Raw genomic sequence first — 23,676 nt, 5'->3', positions numbered from 1 at the left:
ACTTCTGGGGCAGAGAAACGAAAGTGCCAGCCCTGCCCTGCTCACCTTAAGCTGCTCCCTGGGGTGATGTTCGCAGCTCAGCCGTGGGACCTGGTGTTTCCCCCACTGAGCCCTGGTTGTGTGCATTCAAAGTGAGCACCCGGCTGTGTCGCCTTGCTGCGAGCAGGGCTGGGAGGTGCATGGGGCTTTCCAGCCACAAAGGCCAATATTAGTAAGTGGGTTTGTGCATGTGCCTCTTGATTCAAGTTGTGAGCTGCATGCTGGCTCTAAAAATTGCTGCTCAGCCTCATAAATAATGCACTTGCAAAGAGTTTCCGAGAAGCGTAATAACTTCCCTAAATATATTTATTTTACATCTGTATGTCCTCAGATGTGTGTGTGTGTGTGTGCGCTGAGTGTTTGCTGTACTCCAAAGAGGATGCTCCTCTTGCTCTCGTTTGGTAACCACAAACAGGCAGTGGATGAGGATAAGGAGTTTGCTGCTGGAGTTTTACCCTTTTCTCTAATTGGGAAGGTGAATTTTGGGGTGTCTTCCTGTGGGTAGGTAGGTAGGTACGTAAGGCAGTGTGGATGAGTTGTATGGTAACTTCCAGATAGTGCCAGCTCTGCAGTTTGATTGGGAAGTGCATTTCCCAGGGCACCTGTAGTACAAATAGGCTTTTAAATAACACAGGTAATTTTGAAAAAAGATCATTAAGTTCCCGAGTTACTCAGCAATGTCTACAAGTGTTACTGCAAATGGCTCATGAGGCACTTGCAGTCTCTAACTTCTGCCAGTGGTAAGTGCATTATTAGGAGAAATTGAGCTGCCCATGTGGCATGAGTCTTGGGGTGTTTTCCTGAGATGCTGTAGCACAGCTCTGCTGAACTGGCCTCACCTGCTTCCATGCTCTGATAATCCTCCTTGGGTAAAATGCATCTCAGTGAAGCGGTGTAAGATGCTGCTGCTCCCATTTCCTGTTGAATAAAGCTGCTATCCTCAGAGACAGGAGCATTTACAACCTATCTGTTGCTTCTTATTAGCACAAAGCCATCTTCTGTTAGTAGGAGAGCTGAAGCATGAGGAGAGGATGCCAACATTTGACAGGTCTACTCTTCCTCCCCTTGCTGTGGGTAGGGGATTGATCTCTGGCTACACAGCAAGTGAGGACAGTGACATCTCCACAGTTGGATGCAGAGCACAAGGATTACTGGGGGCTTCTAAGAAGAGATGTTACTTGAGGCAGTGTAGGGGGGAAGAGGTGAATACCACTGTTTCCATAAGGTTGAATTAGTTTCGAGTCAAAGATTTCTTTGGATCTTGGCTCAGTGCTTCCATAACTTAAAATGTTGTCATTTTTGTCTGATTTAATGACAGGTAGTACCTAAGAATAGATTCCTGGGTGTTTTATCATGTCTGGGCAAATCATGCTGTTCAAGTGTCACAAGATGCTTTGTTGAAGCCATGGTAGTGTGCTGTGAACCGGCTGCTCAGCGGCCATCTACTTTGAGAAGCAGACCTCATACACCTGAAGTGTATCTTAAAGTGTCAGCTGGGAAAACCTTGCAATGTAGAAAAGCAGCAGAGGAATACTGGGCACTTTATTCAAAGAAAAGACAGGCTCAGAGTCTACCCTGAACAGCACATGTCATCCTCTAGGTAGAAGACCAGTGTGAAAACCCCATTATCACTTCTGCTCCTCCTTGCATATCTCCATGGCTTTTTGCTGTGTTGCTGTCAGCTTGGCACAAAAATGTTTCTTGTCTACAGTCATTCACTCTGGAAGGGGCCTTGTGGAATTCAAGATGCTTCTTGCTGTGAAGGAGCACATTGAGAGGGTGCTGTGAGGTTTCTTTTCAACTTGTTTTCACTGGAGGTGGAGTCCCCTGCTTATGTTTTCCTCTTTGACACGTGGCTTCTGGGAGGTCAACCACCATTCTCAGACACTTGGTCAATTAGTGGGACAAACTCAAGGCCTCTCACAGGTTGTAAGTGGAATTCCTGTGGTTTCCTGGAGAACCTCATAGTTCTCATATAGGACATCTTGGTTTGGGGCTCTGAAATGTGCACACATGAACAGGAGGGAAACATAAATGTGTACTTCCATCCTGCTAGTGAAAATTAACAGGGAAGACTTTTGTCAGCTTCTAGAATCACATGTCTGGGATGCATTTAACTGCAGCTAGCTCAGGGGAAGGTGACATTAAAGCAACAACGATGGTTCTGGTATGAGTTTCTCCTCACTGGGCAACATGTCCCTCTGGGGTAAGTACAGAGCAGTTGTAGGAAGCAGCCAGCTTATATCCAGCCTGGCATAACCGTTGACGATCTGTCATGGGCCAACACCAGGCTGGGCATAGGGATGTTGTTGGGTGCCTGCAGAGTGCTGGGACACCACTGGTGTGCACTGAAGGAAGGAGAGACGCCATCAGGGACCAGCAGCTCAGTGAGGGGCCAGAAGGGAGCTGGTACTCCCTATTTTTAGGTGCACTGGGAAACAGAATGCTAGAATCCCATGTTGGCAGGAAACTCTGGGTCTTTCTGGCACAACTCTTGATCAAACAGGAATACACAAAGAAAAGTGCCCAGGACCATTCCAGGAAGGTTTTGGGCATCTCCAAAATGACTCCACAGCTCCTCTGGACATCCAGAGCTCAATCACCCACACAACAATTGTCTCCTGCAGCTGCTGCAGCACTGGTGTGCTGTGGTGGGGAGGCTGCAAAAGGAGAAGGCAACTGATATCCAGCCTCTGTTTCCTGGGTTGGTTGCTGCCTTTGGAGGTGAATGAGCCTTGAGAACACATGCTGACTGTGAGTGAGCCTGCCCTGCTGCAGAGGGCTAGATTTGTCAATGTGCTGTGGCTGTGCTTCTTCCTGGATCCCAGCACCCTCTGTCTCTTATTGACAGTGCAGGTGTCCAGGGGCAGCTCTGCCATCTGCATGGGTTATGATGGCAACAGACTTTCCCTTTGCAAGGGGAATTTTGCTGGGCCCTACAGAGGCTGAGCAGTTACAGTGATAGTGCTTGGCCTCACTACCACAACAGGTCTGTATCAAGAACAAGGAGAAGGGGAAGCACCTGGAGATGCATCTGTGAAACACATCCGTGTTGCATGGTGAGGCAGCGAGTCCATGAAGTGCCCACGTCCTGTCTGCATGCATCTGTCAGCATGGGTTATGGGTTTGGATGGGGCAGGGACAAGGCAGCTTCTGAACGTCCCTCGGATGCCTCTGTGCTGCATCTAGAGAACTTCAGCTCTCTGGAGAGGAATGGCAAAGCAAAGAATAACCAGTGTTTTCCTTGGTGAGCTTGTGGTGGGACATCAGGAAATCTAAACACGGGCAAAGATGGATATATGATGTCAGCCTGGTCTTCAAGGCACGGCTGACAGATTTCTCCCCACACCTCTCCAACCTCATGTTTCTTTTTTCTATTGGAGCTGCAGTCTGAAAGCACTCGAGCTAAATGCCATGTTGTAACCGTTGCTCATCTGAAAGCGTGGAGCCAGCTCTCAGCAGCTGCTAAAATAGCAGAACTGAAGTGGAGGATGAAAAGTGAGATGGTGATTAAGACCGATTTCCTGTTGCAGCCTCGTATGGCTCCTGCTGGCTGTGGAGTCGTTGGTGGCATCGATAGCAGCAGTCTGAAACAGTCCTTGTACTGTGTCCTTGGGGTGGCTGAGTCACGGTGGGTTGTCCTCTGTGTTCAGTTACTGCAGTCCTTGTAGACACCGGTAAGCATGCTGTGCTGTGCCCAGTGTGCTGCAGTATATGAAGAAAAAAGTTACGATTGGTGTCCAGAGGAGGGAATTTAGGGTGGACCTTTGCAGAGCAACTCCCTGAGAGGAGGTTGTGGTGAGGTAGGGGTTGGCCTCTTCTACAAAGCAACAGCAATAGGATGAGAGAAAATGACCTCCAGTGCCAGGGGAGGTTCAGGTTGGATATTAGGAAGAGTTTCTTCTCCGAAAGAGTGGTAAGTCATTGGAACAGGCTACCAGGGAAATGGTGGATTCACTGTCCCTGGAGGTGTTTAAGGAAAGGGTGTATGTAGTGTGTAGGGGTATGGCTTAGTGGGCAATATTGGTGGTATGTGGACACTTGGACTAGATGATTGTATATGTTTTTTCCCTACCTTACTGATTCTATGATCCTTGTGGGTCCCTTGCAGCTTGAGATATCCTATGATTCTATGATCAAGGATCATCCCTTGTATGAAGGTTACAAGGGTAGGGAGGCCACGTAGGGTTGGAAGCAGCCACAGTGACATCTAGACAGTCCTGGGGCTGATATTCTGGTTTCTTTCCCACTCTGGATGTACAAATCATTTCCCGCCTGTGTGTGCTGAAACAAATCCTAGGTCTACTCTGCAGAGGTTTGAACCTTGTGTATCAGCGATCCAGGTCCAGTGATCCAGCACACAGGAGGTTCCATCTGAAGATGAGGAAAAATTTATGTGCTATGTGAGTGGCTGAGATCTGACACAGGATGCCCAGAGGGATTATGGGGTCTCCTTGGAGATGTTCAGAAGCCACCTGGACATGGTCCTGGGCTGCCTGCTGTGAACTCCAGATCTCTGATAACCTTGCATGAACTTTCATAGTAGTTAGCAAGACATTTCGTATTTCTGAGAAAGCCACAGCAGCTCCACATCAACCCCAGTGCTAAAACCACCAGATTCTCTCACTACTCTTTGCTTAATTCAGCTTTGCAAGCCACCTCTGTACAGAACTCGGTGCCTTGTGCAGTTGGGTCTATTTGAACTCTCTCAGCTCTTGGGGTCACCACTATTATCACCAAAGTTGCATTCATGCAGCACCCAGCACTGCTGGGACAAGCTGATGTAGAATGGATGGCATATAAATGGCTCGTGCTATCTGATCAGTAGTTAGTAAGGAAATGTAAATTAAAACACAGATGTGTTTTTTGCTGAGTGGCTCAGCATATGAGAAAGGCCCCCGCAATGGTGTCAGGGGAGACTCACAGCAGCCAAAGTAATTACCTTAAATTGGTACCCTCTAGTCCCATTTCTTTCCTCTGGTCCAGGAATATTCTTTGACTGCTGTACAGTTTGAAGTGTATGTGCTGAACGAAAAGAAGCAAAAAGGAGAGATGGTCCTGTGCCTGGTGAACATCAGCAGCAGAAAAGGAGGGGGAGCCTGTCTGCAGAGAAATTACCTTCTGCATTGACAGAGGGAGTTGTGTAACATTCCCTGCCATGAAGGAGAGTGATATCCTATACTCTGCTGATGTCCTTCATCTCAGAGGAGTTCATAGTACTTTTTAGGCTGCTTTCATACTGCTGAAAAAGGAATGATCAGGAGGTTTTGAGTGAAATGTCCTCCCCTCCCATTGAGCAGTGGCTGCTGCTGGGTACCCAGTGCTGGTCAAATGCTGGCCAGCAAAGCAGAGACACAGTATGGCAGGGTTTGGGGAGCCTGACTAGCCCAGAATTGTTGTGAGTGCTTTAAGAATGATGGGATGTTGGGTTGAAAGAGAGAAAATAGCATATGTACGGAAAGGTAAACAGTTGCTTTTGTGGTGGGAGGCTAAGGATGTCTTGGAGGTGGTAGCTGAGAAGAGACCACAGATGTCCTGAGTGTCATCATCTAGATATACTGTTCTGCTTTGCTAGTGAGGTCTTTCTTATCAAACTAAGGAAGTAACAACACTTCAAACATTGCCTTGCTCTGGTGACACCTGGAATATTCTCCCGTCCTGATTCTCCAGCCTGGGAAGGAAAAAGAAGACTTAAAGAGTTTGGAAAAGACAGTAAATTCAATACAGGGATCAGAGAATATAGCATGTGGGTTCTTACAACCACAGGATCATAAAACCATTAAGGTTGGAAAAGACCTCTAAGAGCACCTAGAGCACAACCATTTACCTACCACTAATATTGCCAACTATGCCATTTCCCTGCGTACCACATCCCCATGGTTCTTGAGCATCTCCAGAGATGGCAACTCCACCACCTTCCTGGGCAGCCTGTTCCAGTGCCCAACCAACTTCTTTCAGAGAAGTTTTTCCTGATATCCAACTTGAAACTTCCCTTGTGCAACTTGAGGCTATCCTGTCTTCCTATCACTGTTATCTGGGAGAAGAGGCTAACTCCCACCTCACCATGACCTCTCAGGGAGTTGTAGATGGCAATGTGGTCTCCCCGACCCTCCTCTTACTCTAGACTGAACAATCCCAGTTCCCTCAGCCACTCTCCATAAGATTTGTGTTCCAGACACTTCACAGTTCCGTTGACCTTTTCTGGGCATGCTCCATGGCCTTGGTATCTTTCTTGTAGTGAGGGGCCCAAAACTAAACACTGTTCTCAAGGTGTAGCCCACCAGTGCTGAGTACAGGAGGATGGATCACCTGGTCCTACTGGCTGCACTATTTCTGATACAAGTCAGGATGCAAGGCAATTGATTCTTCTGGGATGATCGAAGCTCCTGCAGTCACACCTGAGGATGAGCTGGTGAATGAGGCAGGACCCTGCTGGTGACTACATCCATTATGCAGAGCCAGTGTGCAGAGGTACTCTGGAGCTACACAAGATTGCATCTGTAAGACACCCAGGCCACGCAGCCATCCCTCTGTCTTTGCTCATGACGGTTTTGGAAGATCATGATCATACCTTGAGGTGATCAGCACAGCCCAGCTGCAGCAGGTTGGACTTTGATGTGCCTTCTTTTGCCAGCCATGTCCTTTGCTTGCTCTTAGTGCCTCTTGCTTCAGTACCTTGCAAAACTCTCAATCCAGCTTCAGAATAGTACATACAGTGCAAACTGATCCTGCCACCAGGAGCTGTCCCCAGGAAGGGACAATGCTGGGTGGGAGGACAGGAAGGACACACAGACCCACCAGGCACGTGTTCAGGGCAGTGAGTGTCAGTGGCAGAGCCAAAAGCTCGCTGATGAGCGTGTGTCTCTGTTTACAAAGCCCACGAGAAGACAGAAAAAGGTCATTTTGTTTGATGAGAGGCAGGAGGAAGGGGGCATAAGCACTGATGCCATGTGGGCTTGTCACTTTCCCGTGAGGAAGACAAAGCATCTCCATGATGTCAGGAGAGCAGTGGGGAAACAGCCAAAAGATGAAAACTAGCTCTCCCCTTAGCAACCATCTCTCATCTCTTTTCTCTTGCATCTCTTTGCCACTGAGAGTAAGGAATAAAATATAAAATAAAATAAAAAAAAAAACACCTGCACACACGACAACCAAATGACAAAGAAAAAAAAAAAAAAAAAGCAGTGAGAAGAGTTTTGAATAAATGCCAAGGTTGATTTAATTAGATGTATTGAATATGTTAACTTCTGAACGACATGTCTGCTGTGCAGCACAAATTATCAGCTGTGAGCGGCAGCGGCAGCATGGCACCGACCTGCCAAAAGACTCAGCAAGGCAGAAACATTGACCTAGTTTCATCAGCTCTGTGGGGAGCACAGACAAGCGCGTTCCTCTCACCGACACCGTGCCTCTGTTCTGTCTGCCTGACCTGGGTACATCCATCCAGGAAGAGCTGGGAGCTGCTGGGGTGTCCTTTATCGTCCCTGTGCTCTGGCACAAATTCAGGGCTGGATCAATGGCTGTCTGCCTGTGGGCAGCTTGCTCAGCTCTGGTTTTGTGTGCTGGCTGCTGACTTTCTGCCTGGTGCTGGTTTTCTGCTTCTCCCACCTATTGCACCTATAAAAAAAAAAAAGCTGGTATTCTTTGATAATAGGCCTAAATGCTGTTGCAGCTGATAAGGATGATAAAATCAGCCATGCACACTGCCATGGCAACCTACAGCAATTGTTCTGCTCTTAAATGATTGCATGGATGTGTGGTTTCAGTAGGTTCTTGCCTTGGAATTATCACTTCAAAAGGACTGTTGGGGCTCAGAGCTGGGAGATCTGGTATTGGTTTTGAGTTGTGTTCTGGTAGTGGAGATTGCCTCTTGAAAGAAATGCTAGAATCATAGAATCAAGTCATAGAATCATAAAATCATTCAAGCTGGAAAAGATCTCTAAGATCATCTTGTCCAACTGTCTATCTATCACCAATATTTCCCCACTAAGCCATGTCCCTAAATACCACATCTCCATGGTTCTTGAACACCTCTAATGATGAGTCCACCACCTCCCTGAGGAGCCTGTTCCAATTGCTGATCAGTCTTTCAAAGAAGAAGGTTTTCCTGATATCCAACCCGAACCTTCCCCGGTGGAACTTGAAGCTATCATCTCTTGTCCTATTCCTGGGAGAAGAGGCTGACCTCTGCCTTACCCCAACCTCCTTTCAGGCAGTTGTGGAGAGCTACAAGGTCTCCTTTGAGCTTTCCTTTCTCCAGACTCAACAATCCCAGTTCCCTCAGTCTCTTCCCATAAGACTTGTGCTGCAGACCCCTCACAGCTTCACTGCTCTTCTCTGGACATGTTCCAGGGTCATGGTGTCTTTCTTGTAATGAGAGGCTGGAAACCGAATGCTTACTCAAGGTGCAGCCTCACCAGAGCTGAGTACAGAGGGATGATCACTCCTGCTGGCCACACTGTTTCTGATAGGAAACAGGATGCCATGGGCCTTTTTGGCCACTTGGATTCACTGCTGGCTCAAATTCAGCTGGGCATTGACCAGCACCCCCAGATCCTTTTCAACTGCAAAGCCTTCCAGCCACTCTGACCCAAGCCTGTGGCATTGTATGGAGTTGATGTGAACTGGTTGGAAAGCCTCTAAAACAGAAGATTAATTAAGATTATGAAGACAGATCCTGGGTTTCTGCTCCTGTCCCTACCATAGCACATTCCTGTGTGTGTTCCTACCAAGTGCCAGATTCCTCGCCACAAAAAGCAGCCATGGGGATCCAGGTGAAGTCTGGACTATACCATCTGGCCAAGTGACTGCTGAGAAGTCCAGCAGCAGTACTACTTGTTTTTCAGTCATATTCATTGTCTGAATGCAGCACCCTGTGAAGTTGAAACTGTCTGCCAAGTAGGGAAGAGAACATGGATTTCCTGAGCTTGACAGTGGTATAATTATTGTAGGCGTTGTTGGTCAAGACCTTCAGAGCTACAAGAGACCAGAGAGAGTTTTGGAAGTTGTAGGGCATAAAAGTGCTCTATGGAACTGTGGTCTAGGTTGCAATGAAGATTTCCATGTTATCGGACAAGGAGATTATATGCCTTATTTTTGAATTATCTAATTTTCAAATTATCAGTGTTAACCCCAGGATGGTAATACCGGGTCTACCACACACATCTGAATGGTAATCACTCAATGGAGTGGGCATCTTGCTATTGCAATTGGGAAATGAGGCCAGGCAGTGTTGGGAAACTTGTCCAAGGTCATGCAGAGGAGATGACTGGGACGAGCTGAAGCTCTGGCCTTTTCTACTTCCTGCTGCAAGTACGGCTTCCTCTCCTGACTCCAATGTACCCCTTAGCTGGCGCAGAGAAAGGTTGCTGTAGTGAGGAGATGAAGAAATAAATGTTATTTCACTGAGCAATGTCAGGAAATGATAGGGGAAGGAGAAACACAGGACAGACAGAAGGAATCCAGCTGTCTGCTGGGGAGGAAGCATCTCTTCATAGTTTTGAGGCTGCTTTCAGGATTCATGATTCAGCTTTCAAGTTGGTTGTTGATGGTTAGGATATTTTCATTCTGACTTCAGCTGTTGACGAGACAGTAAGAGCCTTGAGAGGACTCGTATCTCTCCATCACATATGACTAATTGTGTGGAGACAGCTGTAGGTACGGTAACAGTTCTATTTTTCTCTAGAACAACTCCATTACAGACCTTCTGGTAGCGGAGCCCCAGCAAGTGTTTTGCAGGACTTTTGCTGATTGTGCAGCACAGATAACCTGTGAGTGAGTAAACATGGAAAGTGTTGAATATTCAGCCCAGCGTGAGACACTCAGAAACCAGAAGCAGGCTTGTTTTACTGCTTGTCTCAACCTAAGCTTTTAACTGTGTGTTGTGAGTGCTTTTCAGGAAACTGCCTCATCTGGGACACGTCACTGGGCAGTGAAGTGCTCTGCTTCAGGGACAGCCATTGGGAGCACAGTGAAAGGCTAGAACTCAAGTCTAGACAATGGCAGGATTTCTGATGGCTTTGCATTTCAGTATGGAGCTCTGCTTTCCCTGTGTTCTCCCTGGACAGCACAAGTAAATCCATGCAAAATAGGTACATTTTTAAACAAGAGCAAACTGTGATTTCTCATAGCCTTGTACTCCAAAAAAATAATAATATGTGTATATATATATATATATATATATATAATATATATATATATATATCCAAAAAAGGCCAGTGCATGTCAGATGTTTGCTACTGTTAGATCCTATTCCTGCGGAAAACACAAGGGTTTGGGGGCAACCTGTGGGGTTCACTTCTTGTAGTTAAACCAGTTGCCTGCTGCTCCTTGGGGTAACACGTGTGCATGAAAGCTATTTTTATGTCCCTGAAGAATTGTGTTGGCACAGATGTTCAGCTGACCACAATATGCCACCTCAATGGTCAGTGTCCTGCAGAAAGATTCTCAGTATTCAGCTCTTCCACTTGGCAGATTTAATCTATTAATTACAGAAGAAAGTTCCGTACTAGAGGCTGCACAGATTTAGAGCCCTGCTGATGGAAATAACTGTTTACTGCTCAGGAAGGTTTGTAGTCATCTTAAAGCAACACTGGAAGCATGAGAGTGGGCAAGTGGGTAGTCCATCAAGCAGACAGAGGTAGAAGAGATTTTCTTAAACCCTGTCCCCCAAGATGGGAAGGGATGTTGCCTGCAGCAAGTCACCCTTGCTGTGTATTGAAGTGTGGATGTGGAGAGAAGGCACATGGCATCATGGCCTTATGACCATGATCTGTCCAGGGTGAGCTTACCACAGATGAGGCACTTCTTGCAAGGGCTACTTCACATGTCTGCAGTTCCTTAAATAAGGATTTATCATAGAGTCAGAGAATCATTAAGGTTGGAGAAGACCAGTAAGATCATCTAGTCCAACCATCAACCCATCACTACCATGCCCACTACACCATCTCCTCATGTATCAGCTTGCCATGTATGGTCCTCCTCTTCAGGTGCATGTAATGTCATTTGCTGATGTGCCTCTATCCTGAAGAACCACAGCAGGAGTGAGCTGTCAGCCTTGGGGGTGGTTCAGTTCTCTCCTGCTGGCCACATTCGATGCACCGCAGCAAGAAGAGGAGGCATGCTGGCTGCTGCTGATGCTCTAAAAATGATGGCTGTGCAAAGTCTGTCCTTGTCTGGACTCCAAGGGGCTGCTGTGTACAAGGCTTTCACAGAGTTTCCTTAACAGGCTCCTTTTCACTTTTTCCAGGGACTTGCACTGTGCTTCGTTTCAGATGGATCCAGTGAATTAACATATTGTTGCTGCTACTTCGGTAATTGCATGCCCAGGGTCTACTCTGCTCCGACTCAGTCTGCCTGGCTTCCCAGACAGAAACCATCCTTCTCCTCTATCAAACAAGGCTCCAAAGTATTGCCTGGAGACACTGCTTCAATGAAGGAGGACAGGGTAGGAGGAGGAGGGGGACACTGTTTCCAAAGGCACATCTGGCTCCAAGGCCTCAACTCTCCAGGAGGAAGAGAAGGTAGAGGTTTTAATCTTATTTTGTACCAAGGTACTAATTTTGACTTAAGCTGTGGTTTCTCTTGCTGTTTTGTACAGATGTGCATATGGGTACAGTTGCAGAAATTTAGGCCAGCACAAGTCACTATGGGGGCTCAATATGTAGGAAGCTGCTTTAAATTAGCAAGCCTGGGTTACACTGGAGTTTCGACAGAAGTTGAAACTGAGTGATCTGATACCCTTTTCTGTACTAAAAATAAAAATCTCTGTGCAGATAAGTATAAAAATGCTTATTGGTCTCACTTCCAAGTATAAAAATCTATATGTGGAACCCTTAGAGCCCTCCAGGGCCTTGTGAGAATAGACCACATCACAAAGTACATTACAGAGTGTATTTTCAGAGTCAGGCTAGTGTCAGTGTAGATGCAGTTTTGCATTTTTAAAAGGTGCTGTTTGGTCATGAATGACTTCTGGTGGGGAGCTGGCATCCCTTCAGCTTTGGTCTCTTAAAGGAAGTGTGGTTACATGCAGTGCTAGTAGGGCAGCTTTGCCCCCGAACACAGAAGGCATGAAGAGGGCAGGGAGCATCAAGACACTGGGAAAAAAGGGAAGCTTGACTTTGTTGCTGATCTTGTGGATGACCTCTGGCAAGCAGATGAAGCTTTCTTCATCTACTCCTTCCTCTCCTTCCTACCCCTCCATGTGATGGTTGCTTCATTGTTGGTTTGGATTCTTCTAAGAAGTGAGAGCTCAGCAGCTCTGTCTGTAAGGTCCCTTTTCATCTCCTTGATTGTGACATTTCCTGTTCCTTAGCCACGTGTATTATTTTGACTGGAAGCAAAGGATTGCTCCGACACCTTTCACAACACAAGGGCTGAAGAATGGGGGAGGGTCATGCTGGTAGTGTAGCTGGCTCATTGCATGCCAGAGTATTGCAACTGGTGGAGCAGAGGGAGGGGTTTTTGAGATGTCTTGATTGTGTGTACTAGAAGTTGCAGCCTCAGGAAGTGCTGATAGTCTTCTTACAGCTGATGCTATATACTGAGCTTAGGAATTCCTGTTTGTTCTGTAAATAAGTGTGTTTGTGGGAGCAGGAGGAGCCGTGACTAACACTAACACTAGCTCTCTAACACTGCTGTTTGTGTGCTACAGATTGAACACTGAGGTTCCTTGACCACTGCTTCCCAAACTGCTCCTTCCAAATGGAGATGGACAGTTTGCAGGTCATACTGGGAGGCAGAAGTGGGATTTATTATGTTCTGAGATGAGTGTAAGTTATGATACTGAGGATGTACATTTTGGGGCCTTCAAAACGGGAACTTGATCTACCCTGAATATCTTAGAGCTCATATCCAGAGAAAGGGTGAGGAAAGAGCAGACAGGAAGTAATTATCATGCCCTTTGATGAACAATCTGTAACATGGTTGGGCTGTCTTCATGATGGACCCCCTGGACTTGACTGATGGTTGTTTTTCTCAACTGTTTTGTTTGGATAATATCTTAGTTCTGGAGTACAGAATGATCCCAATCCTTTCTTCCAAAGTCTCTGCGCTGGTAGCATTTATAAAATTGATCGTAGGACTGTAGGATTACAGCATGAAAGGGACATAGGCTTCTAGCCATACCTGTGTGGGGCAGGATCCGGTGTGACATTAGACCAAATTACTTGAAAATCTCCAGGAACGGGAAGTGCACAGCAAGCTCCACTCAAAAAAAGCATTTCCCAACTTTCAGTCTGAACCTCTTGTTTCAAATATATTGTCTGTCATTATTCTGCTTGACACCACGGTGAAGAGCCTAGCTCTGTCTTCTCTATTGGACTGAACGAGCCCAATAGCCTCAGCCTCTCTAGACAAGTCCTCCTACCTGAGACAGCCTGGTGCTTCTCAACTGAACTAATTTGTTCATCTGGTTTCTTTGGCTTCTAATGGCATGGGCTTTCTCAGAGACGAGGGTCAAACCCTGGCAGATAATATGATGAACTGAGTTCTGCAGAAAAAAATGCAAAGAAGTGCATTTTTAGGATTATGATTGTCTCACTTACTCATCTGTAAAGCATGCTTTTACTTGCCTCTGTTCTTTCTGTGACTGGTGATTGTTCTGGAGTGCTAAGATGGGTGCCCCAAATGCAAAGCATGATCAAAACTTGCTTACTGTGTTTACTGTTCTGGAGGAAGCACCATTCCTGGTGGCCATGTATACAGGAATTGTAGATATATATGTATATATGTACATACACCATACTGAAACAGAATACACCCAATTTCATCTTATACTGCCAATAGTTAGTGTGTGAGAGCTTGAAAGGACACCGGCAACCTATATTCTTTAAGATCCAAGAACCTTGGGAAAAGATCAGGTTTTTTTTTATATTGTACTGATTTCAAAGGTGCTGGCTTTTAGTGCAGCAAAGGTTTAAAATTAAAAAAAAAAAAAAAAAAGGAAAGAAAGGAAAGGAAAGGAAAGGAAAGGAAAGGAAAGGAAAGGAAAGGAAAGGAAAGGAAAGGAAAGGAAAGGAAAGGAAAGGAAAGGAAAGGAAAGGAAAGGAAAGGAAAGGAAAGGAAAGGAAAGGAAAGGAAAGGAAAGGAAAGGAAAGGAAAGGAAAGGAAAGATGGAAAAAAAGAAAGGCAGAAAGACCTGTATAATGATTTTGAAGGCTTTTTGCTTTTCTGTTAGTGCTCTACGCAGGAAATAAGATGTGACTATATATGGGATAGGAATGAAACCGCATATCACAAGCCACTGTCAAGTTCATGAGGTGGCCACATTGAAAATATAGTGAAAAATGTATTCTCGCCTTCCTCACCCATAGGAGTCCTGGTTGTGGCTTGACATTGTAGTGTGAACATTTGCATTTTAAAGCTGGCGGTTTTCCTTTTTACTCTTCCGCTTCCTACCAGCTAATTCGGTGCTGTGCTAATTGTGATTCTGGAATGCAAATAAACTCACCTGCTTGTTTTTCTTTCAATTTCAGGTTTTCTAACTGTGGAAGCTTTCTGGAAGAGCTGCATGGTGTGCTGCTGACCCAGGGCAGGGAGGGAGGAGGAGCTGCAGTGTACTTCTGTGAGTTGCATTAACGAGGAGAAACCATTCATTCCACCCTTCACAGCAACAATCCTTATCCTTCTTGCTTTTTGATATTATTATTATTTTTATGTCTTCCAAGATGGGATATTTCTGGTTAAAGATCCTTTGTATGCACATCAAGGTCATGCTAAAAAAAACAATGTCTTGAATTCAGTTGCACAGATAAACTCAGTCCACTGCAGAATTCCTGCTTAGTTTTTCACTTTTTCTTTCTTCAGTTCCTTGCAAGATACCTATTTTATTTCTATTGTTTACTGTATTTAATGGTTTTCCCACCAGACTTCTTGTTGTCTCTTTTTGCATTCTGTAAAGCTTTATGTCAATCTGTGAGAATAAAAAGCAGTAATTGCTGGAAACTGGAGGTGACCGTTCCTGTGTATCAGGTTTGCCCTGCATTGTTTTCTGGTGTTTGGGCTAGATCTGAACCTCCCACCATATACTGCTTGTGGCCATGGTGATGCTTTGTCTGGGAAGATGAATCCAGAAACCTTCAGGAAGCTTGGGAAAGGAAAGGGAAATAAAAGAAGAAGAAGCTGGCAAGAGTTTAGTTATGTAGGTTGCTCTGAAAATAATGCCTCCTATTTATTTCCATGGAAACTACAACAAATGCAAAGAGCACAATAACACTCTTCGACAGATCAAATTCTCAACTACAAAACACTGTTTTTCAACACAGACACCATCATTAGCTACACATTTTTGCCAGCAATGAACAAGTCTGCATGCTCTGCTCACAGCAGCACTACAAGTCACAGGGGTGAAAAAAAACACTGTAGGAGCAATGCGAAGATAAAAGGACACTTCAGACAGGGAACTGCAAAACTGCATAACTAGAAACTGCTGCTGTGTGTGTCCAGAGATACATACTGCATCTGGGTCTGGTTGAATCACATTGTGGTTGCTCTGGCATTCATGTGGGTAATGGTGATAATCATTCTGTGTGGTGATGAGTTTTGTTGTTTGGTTTTTCTTCGGTGTAAAATTAACAGTCAAATTGCATTGGGTAGGGCAGCAAGCCTGGTGTGGCTTTTATCTACACAGAACCTGGGGACAAAGGAGGAGAGGAAAATGGCTCGGCCAGTTCAGTAGCCATGCCTGTAACAGCCCAGGAGTTCAATGCAAAACACACAGTCAGATGCACAGATCCACCTGGGCTTTGGCTGATAAGTGGCATCTCAAAATGAAACACAATCCTGAAGGGGTTCTGAAACTGAGTCTTTGAAAAGGGTTTTCATAAGGAGTAATGTGAACAGAAATGGCTCTTTTGTGGCTTTGAACATTCCAAACATGCCAGGGCTGTTCCTGTCAAGGATGGGGTTTTGGTTTTTTTTTACTGTGCAAAATATTTGCCACAAACTGGCGGCTGAAATAGTGTAAAATAAATGAGAGTTACAAAATCATTACGGTATCATTAGTGGAAACTATGAGGCTTATAGTTATGCTGGCTGCAGAGTTTCACCCTGATGTCTATGCTACTGTGCTATTGGGATTGAAGCAGCACTTTTGTCTGTTGAGACTACTTCAAGATGGATGATTTAAAAGCAGAGCTCTAACCGTTGGTTATCCAAAACTTGGATAGACAGGGTGCAATAAACTTTTTCCATGTACAAAAGGAATTTGTTTTCAGCTAAGCTTCTGTTCAGCATGAATCCACTTAGTGCCAGTGAGTTTATGTGGACATACAGCATCTTTGCATCATGACAGCAGGCTTCATTTCCACAGATCTCTGAGTACAGAAATGCTTCAGGTGTTCTAGTTTCAGACAGGCTGCATCAGGTTGGTTGTACACTTAGATACAAACAGGATTTAAATGGATTTAAGAGTTCCCACAGACAGTGTGACTGTGCCTTAAACCTTGAATGATAAAATCATAAAATCACAAAATCATTTGAGTTGGAAGAGACCCTAAAGTCCATCCGGCTCCAACCAGCTGCTGTGGGCAGGGTTGTCACTCACCACCAGATCAGGCTGCCCAGGGCCCCATCCAACCTGGCCTTGAATGCTTCCAACAATGCTTCATCCACAGCTTCACTGGGCAGTTTGCCTTAACTGTGCCTTAACTGAAGCCTCACATGTGGTGAAATGCTAGATGTTTTATGCAGACCTGGTGTGCTTAATGGATGTCTCATTCATAAGCCATCATGTCATGCTTTTTTAGGTCTGTGTAATGATCCTTTTGCCATACTCCTAAGTGCCACGTGGGTAGCAGGAGCCCATGGGTGGCTGAGAAGGCCATGGCCAAATGTGCTTTTGCACTCATGTAGCAATCACCTCACTAACTATGAACTCCAAGGATTACAGCTATAAGCATGTAATTAGGTAAACTTCAGCCCCCCCAGAGACACCCTGCATAAGCCCTGGGCACTCTTATCAACAGCGCCACACTGACTACCCCAAGCTTTTTCTTTTCAGCCCATGTTTGGCCATAGCACAAGTGCAGGTAGAGGGTAAGACGCAGAAGGTGAGAAAGTGTCTCTTTGAAAGTGGTAATGAAAGAGACACTGCTGGAATGAACCTTCTGGCTTGATTTTACTAAACATGAATATGGTCATTTAGTGATGAACGACTACTTGCAGGAGCAGGAGTGGTATTGGGATGTGGTGCCTGAAATCCTTTCCCACCCTCAAACACATGTTGGTGTTACAGGGGCGGGAGTCATCTTGGATGTCTATGAGTGGAGGAACTTTTATCATTAGGGCTGTCATAAAATGCTGTGCTTGCAAGGTACAATGAAGGAAGAGCTTGTAACTTGATATTCAACCTAATTCTTCTCACCTGAGAGGGGTCTGGTCTTGCAGCCTTCTTCTTGCCATTTTGGGTTTGTTTCCTTAAAAAAATGAAAATATCTTCATTACTCCATCAGTGCTTCCAACCACAAAAAAAGCAGAAACAAAAGGTTGGAAGGTGCAGTTAACAGCAAGCTGTGTTTTTACTAAGCCTGTCTTACCGTAAATGGTTCTAAAGTGGATTTTGCTCTGGCCCTTCAAGGTCTCTGCTTTGGAAATATTTGTTGTTGTGAAACTGTTGCAAGCTTTACAAGTGGTAGAAAAAAAAAATCGCTTTTATAACCAAATAAATGTGTTTTCCTAGCTAGTCATACTGACAGATAAGTGTATGTTTGGAAAATTTTGTTTCTAACCAAAATAACTTCTCCACTGTGTTATCTCAAGTGGGAAAACAAAAGGACCTTGAATTGCATTTTAATATTGACTTCACCCATTTTGCAGCTACAAAAGATTACTTTGAGATGCTCTGTTTTCTTTCTCTTGGCATGTCCTTATTCAGTATTTTGTGCTTCAGAATTCCTATTTCACCTCATTCTGGTGATTTGAGAGTTTTGATTGAAAGGGCAAAAACACATGAAAAGTTTTGTGTCCTCAGGAAGGCTATGGCAAGTTATGCAGTGCTGAAGAACTGCTGACACCCTGTAGAAGAGCCAGTTTTTGACAGCACAGGAAGTGGTTAGCACCTCATTTGACATCCTCACATCAAAGCTGGACAGTAGGCTGGTCGAGATGTTCTGTTAGAACCACAAATTATTGGGCTTCAGGCAGAAATCACTGGATGAAATTCTGTGGTCTTTATTGGGCAGGAGGTCAGACAAGATCATTTTACTGGTTTCTCTCATCCTTTAGTATTTACGAATCATACAGTCAGGGTTTGGGTTTTGGTTTTTTTTTTGGTTTTTTTTTTTTGTTTTTTGTTTTTTGTTTTTTTTTGGGGGGTTTTTTTTGGGTTTTTTTTTTTAGTTTCCATGAAAAAAATGCATTGGTAGTATGCAGACAACAAAACTGACCCATTCTGTCATCTTTACATCCTCTTGTTTTACTTCTGAATTGTCCTGTAAAGTAGGATGAAATTGGACTTGTTATTCTCATTTCAGTATGGGTGGCAAAAAGTAACTCCTTGATTACTATGGACATCCCATGACTACAGGAATGAGTGATGCCCAGTGACAGCCCTGATTTAACAAACATCTGAGGACCAACTCATCACTGCAGAACAGCTAACAATGGTCTCATCTCTGCTCCCAGTGGGAGTTGTGCACCGTGTGATCCTGAAGCAATTGAAAGACAGATCGAAAAGCAGCATGCTAATGACCACATATTTTGTTTGCAAGCTGCCAAAGCTGGGGTTACAGAAGCCAGTAGGAAAGTAAGAGACAGCTTAGTTGCCTGTCTAGGAGTCCCTGAGCTCCAGTCCTGTGCCCTAGCTTGCTGCAACAGAGAAACTGCAACAGAGGAAAGCAGTGCTCTAGTTGGAGATAAGAAAAAATAATGTGGCAAAAACAAGTTTTGAAGCAAAGCTGTGCAATATATGATGAGTTAGTCTGACACACACAAGGCTGCTTTCTTGACCTCTAGAGGCCTCTTCCAACCTTAACTATTCTGTGATTCTGTCACTTAGCCAAATGTCACAGAACAGCCTGTATCCACATAGCATCAACTCTCCAGTTTTCCATACTGGGTGATTACAGCCAGCTGATTATTGGGAATGGTCTGTATGACTACTGCTTTACATTCAGGAAGGTGCTAGTTGTCATGAGCCAAGAGCATGTGAAGGAGCAGTATAACAGTAGTATGAATGTAATCAGCAATAACTAAGAATATTCCCTTGAACTGTCCAGTACTAATTATATAATCAACCTTTTAAGGGCTATCTCTGATAAATAGCACTTGCAAACAAACAAATAACAAAACATGAAATCATACATTTGTGGTATTTAAAGACATTGTGATGTAGCTGGAAATGAATTCATTCAGGTTCAGTCTCAAACCTAAGTGGGGCTGTCTTCACAACACAGAGTCAGGGAAGTTTAATAGCTCTTCATACGTAATAATGGAATGTGAGCTCTTGATGGAGCAACGAGACAGAAAGGATCTCTCTAATTCTGAAGAGCAAGTAGATACATGGAAGTGATGCTGCCCTTTGAAGACAGAGTTGCAGGTGTCTGTATTTGAAGAAGGATGGGAAAATGCCAAGAAGTATTTCAAGGGGAGCCATGGAGTGACTTGACACTGCAAAACCAGAACTCCTTGATGTAAAGCTTAAGAAGCTCAGTTTATTTATTTGGTTAATTGGGAAGAAGTCTGGGAAGGGGTGACTTGACTCCCAAGTCTGACAGAAGGAACTTTGGTCAGTGGTTTGATGTGAAGAATGAACCCTTGGAAGCCTTCTGGCCTTCTGGATTTTGGAGAAAATCCCAGTGTCAGCCTAGGGTCATCTATGTGCTTTGCAGATTTATTCTAAAATATTGAGCTTATTATGTAGAGATGTTGGGTGAAGAGGAGTGATCTGAAAGTGAATGCAGGGTAGATAATTTCTTTCATTCTGCCTTTACCTTCAGAGTGCTGACAATGCTGAGCACCTTCCTCCATCCATCCTGGAGATAAGGAAATTCTCTAGTGCATAACATGGTTTAAACTATTGGATCAAAAGACATTGATCCATCTTGATTTAAGGGAATTGCCTAAAATAGGTGAGTTGCTCTCTGATAATGTCTGTTTCCCTACAGAAACTATGAGGGGAGGGCAGACAGCTGGTTGAGATGTCTATTCCTACACTCAGAATGTCTGAAGCTGAATGAGATTAATCCCCCTTGCCGCTGCATCTGCCTCTATGAGTCAGAAGGAGCTATCAGAACAAAGCACCCAGTGATGATCTGTCTGGCACTGTCTATGCTTCAAATAATACAGAAACTGCAGTCAGCTCTCACAAGCTGAGTGGTCCCTGGAGGTCCCATGCTGAACCTGACCCACTTGCTGGGCTTCACTGATGTGGCATCAGGCACTCCACCCACCTGTCAGACAAATTATAGGACAGAAATCTAAAAGTAGGCAAGCACAGGGAAGGCAGAAAACATCAGGACTTTGTTAAGAACAAATCAGAATATTTTGATCACCATTAAAGGCAGGCTTGCCTTCTGTAGCTTTTCCTTTTGGGGGATGCTCAGAGAGAAGTAATGCATTTGGAGAGATTTTTTTTCAGGCTGATTAAATGGATGAGAGGGGGAAAATGCAGCTTGGCTGTTGAGATGTGACTCTTGCAAGTGTTTTTGACTAGACAGATTTAGCTGAGTTTCTGTAATGAGCTCTGATTCCCAGGTCCCTCCCTGCATCTCAGCCTCTCCATCCATGCCATGCTGGAAAGCTGTTGTGAGCGGATGTCCTTGTGGCTAAGCTCCAACATTGTTAGTGGTCTGGTGTCAAGGCACTGCTTTCATCCCAGGCAGTAGCCTGCCTTCCTGGTGGTGGAATGAGGGCTCTTGCTATCAGCTATCAGCAGCATGATTCTTCTTACAAATGTCCCCATTTGCAAGCAGGACTATCAGTAGTGGAGGCTTCCAATCCCTATGCCCCTTGAAGGTGATGCACCCACTTTGCAGTGGCTTTGGATGAAGGTGCTGGCAAAATTATTTACATTAACAAAGAAATACTGTCTTACAGCGAGTAGGAATAAAGTCCTAAATCCATGGACACTGAGAATATGATAGCAGCAGACTATTTACATAAAACCATAAACAGTGACACCTTCCCAGAGATTTTTTGGGGAAGCTGATGCTCCAGGGCTTCAGCAAAGCAAGAAAAAACCGTAGCCATTACTTCTCATCCCTGTGCACTCCTTGTTTTGCTTTTTATTTCTTCTTTCATCTGAGAGAGCAACAGAAGTAAAACCCTCTTTCACCTGTTTGTCATTCATTCACTGATGGGTGGCCAAAGGCTTTATGTTTGTTTTTATACTTAAAGGATAACGATGCTCTTATAAAACTAACAGTCATGGAGTATATTCAAGCCCTCTGAAAACCTTGTCATTATGGAAAACATATGAAAATGGCGGCTTCTCTGGAAGAAGTTTTTTATCCCTTAATTTCATTCTCAGTTTTGAACAAATATATTTCACAGAACTGAAAAAGCTGTGATTTCTCCTCCTTGCTCGCTGCAGTGTTCTTTTTCTCAAAATGCTTATTCACACATGCAGATTTTCATAACAGCAAATATTTTTGGATAAATGAGTGGATGGCAAATCAAAGGAGATGGTGAACAGGAGCCAAAATCTGAGTTTTGATTACTGCTGATTTTGTTCTAGTTTCCTTTTTATTTAAGCAAAATGGCATGGGTTTCACTTTGACCCACTTTCAAATCTAATTAGTGAATGAACAAAGAATGGGAGCTGTGCTCATTTGAACTTCAAAAATGCAGCAGGTCAAGACAGGAGAGGCCAGTAACAATCCTGCTCTGATTGTATGCTCAGACTTGGGCATTTTACTACATCGTACCATTTTACTGTGTTACCAGTAGCAAATTCCCAAAGAGAGGAAGATGATGAAACAGGTACCGCCAACACTCCTCTCTCATTTTTTTCTTGACTCTCCTTCAGGTGACAGCAGTGTGCATCTCCACAGTTGTCATGGTGGCATCTGGTGCTTTGTTTTTATGTAGGGCACATCCTTGCAGATATGTGGGGACAGACAGATGGGTGCTTGTTGTGGTCTCTGAGCTCTAGGGCCTGCCATTAGTGCCAAGGTTCAACTAAAAAGCTTTGCTCAGAGGAAGGGTGTATTAACTTCAGTTAGCAGCATCATAGCACAGTTGCAAAACTCCCAGAGAAGAACAAGGTGGCCAACATCTTTCTTGGTTTGGGTAAGATGAATGTTTGTCTGACTGTGATTAATCCAAGATTCTGCTAAGCCATCTTTCTCCACAGCAGCTCTACCTTTCTACTGGCAGGGAAGACATGTCAGAAGCTTCAGACAGATTTGGAAAATTCAGCCCCATAGCTGCTATCGTCTCGAAGAAACAGCAGGAAAACCATGTTTTACTGACCTAAAGAAATCACTGCTACTCTATTGACCGTGATGGATTTGGATTGCTTTAGGCCAATCAAGAATCTGACCTGCTGAGTGTGTCAGAGGCAGCTGGTCTCTGGCTGCCTGATGCATCCCGCTAGAAGACCTTGTTTTCAACTGTTTAGAGATTGGGAAAAGTTAACTGTTTCAAGTTAATCCTTGTACACAAGAAAATGATTGCTATCAGAACAGTTCACTTTCTTATGACTTCGGCATTTCCCATTTCATTCTTACAGCATCAGCAGCAGCTCCCTTCCTCTCATGAATCCTTCCTTGTTTTCTTGTACTCTCAGGAACAGGGAAGGGTTAACCTGGTGGTGCAGCTCCTGAGACCTTCCTCATAGCCAATGTCTAGGACAGTCTCAATACTAGCTGGTCACCTATAAGAAAAGAGGATTTCTTTGAATGGTTCATATCTTGAAGTGTTCCAGCATCTGCCTCTTCTCCCCATAGGACTGAGATATTCAGTAGTGTTCTGTCCTTATTCCCATTCTGATGAGAGGAAATAGAGAATGTATAGAAAAAGTCTTGGGCACCAGGTCCAAGTCCCCACCTCACCTGGGGTGCACTGGGGTGCACTGCCACCCAGCAAGGGGAGGGGTTATCCTTCTCTGCTCCAGGCTGTGTGGTCTCACCTCGAGCATGGTGCATGTTTGGGTGCCATAATGCAAGGACATAATATTAGAGAGTGTCCAGAGGAGGGCTGAGAAGATGGGGATTTATGATTCTAGAACACTGGTACAACTTCCAGGTGCCCAGAGCAATCCTGCAGACGGGGCTGGCCATGACACCTCAGGCTGCCTTGTCTCCTGCCTTCCTGGGACCCTGTAGGCCCACAGTATTGAGATGGCACTGAGATGCTGCCTCTGCCAGGTCAGCAACCAAAAAAACACTGCTCACAACTGGAAGGAGGTACAGCTCTGCTTTGCTATTTTGGAGCTGCCTAGACTTTGTGCAACTCCACAGACACAGCCTCTCCTACTTGCTCCCTGTGCCTGACCAGTAGGCAGAGGTATGAATTCCCTGTCCTCTGCCATATGCAGAGAGAAAGTAGTGCCCATGGACTGACTCTGGCACTTCCCTCTAAAGCTGGTGAAGGTGGTGCTGCTTCCAGCTGCCCTGTTTGGTTCCTGCTCTCCAATCAAGGCAACAGAAGGGACCCAGCATCTGTGATCAGCCCCTTCCTCCCAGTGTTTTCTTCAGC

General features: G+C 44.8%; 1 long non-coding RNA gene across 5 annotated transcripts in view; it reads left to right on the top strand.

Annotated features, from left to right (window-relative positions):
- The window catches only part of LOC146761678 (uncharacterized), a 60,704-nt gene that overhangs the window by 13,680 nt on the left and 23,348 nt on the right, over window positions 1-23,676 (top strand). For 2 of the 5 annotated variants that reach the window (XR_014942418.1, XR_014942419.1), the window contains exons 1-2: window positions 11,424-11,561; window positions 14,514-14,602. This is a non-coding gene — a long non-coding RNA (uncharacterized LOC146761678). Of the gene's footprint in view, window positions 1-11,423; window positions 11,592-14,513; window positions 14,603-23,676 lie in introns of those variants that run through there. The other 3 variants (XR_014942420.1, XR_014942422.1, XR_014942421.1) reach the window with 2 other exon arrangements.

This window comes from Coturnix japonica, chromosome 2 (genome assembly GCF_054131305.1).
Source record: "Coturnix japonica strain WE chromosome 2, WE-NBRP24, whole genome shotgun sequence".
NCBI classification, from domain to species: Eukaryota; Metazoa; Chordata; class Aves; order Galliformes; family Phasianidae; genus Coturnix; species Coturnix japonica.
Note: the sequence above shows the minus strand (reverse complement) of the source record. Positions and strands in the feature narration are given on the sequence as shown.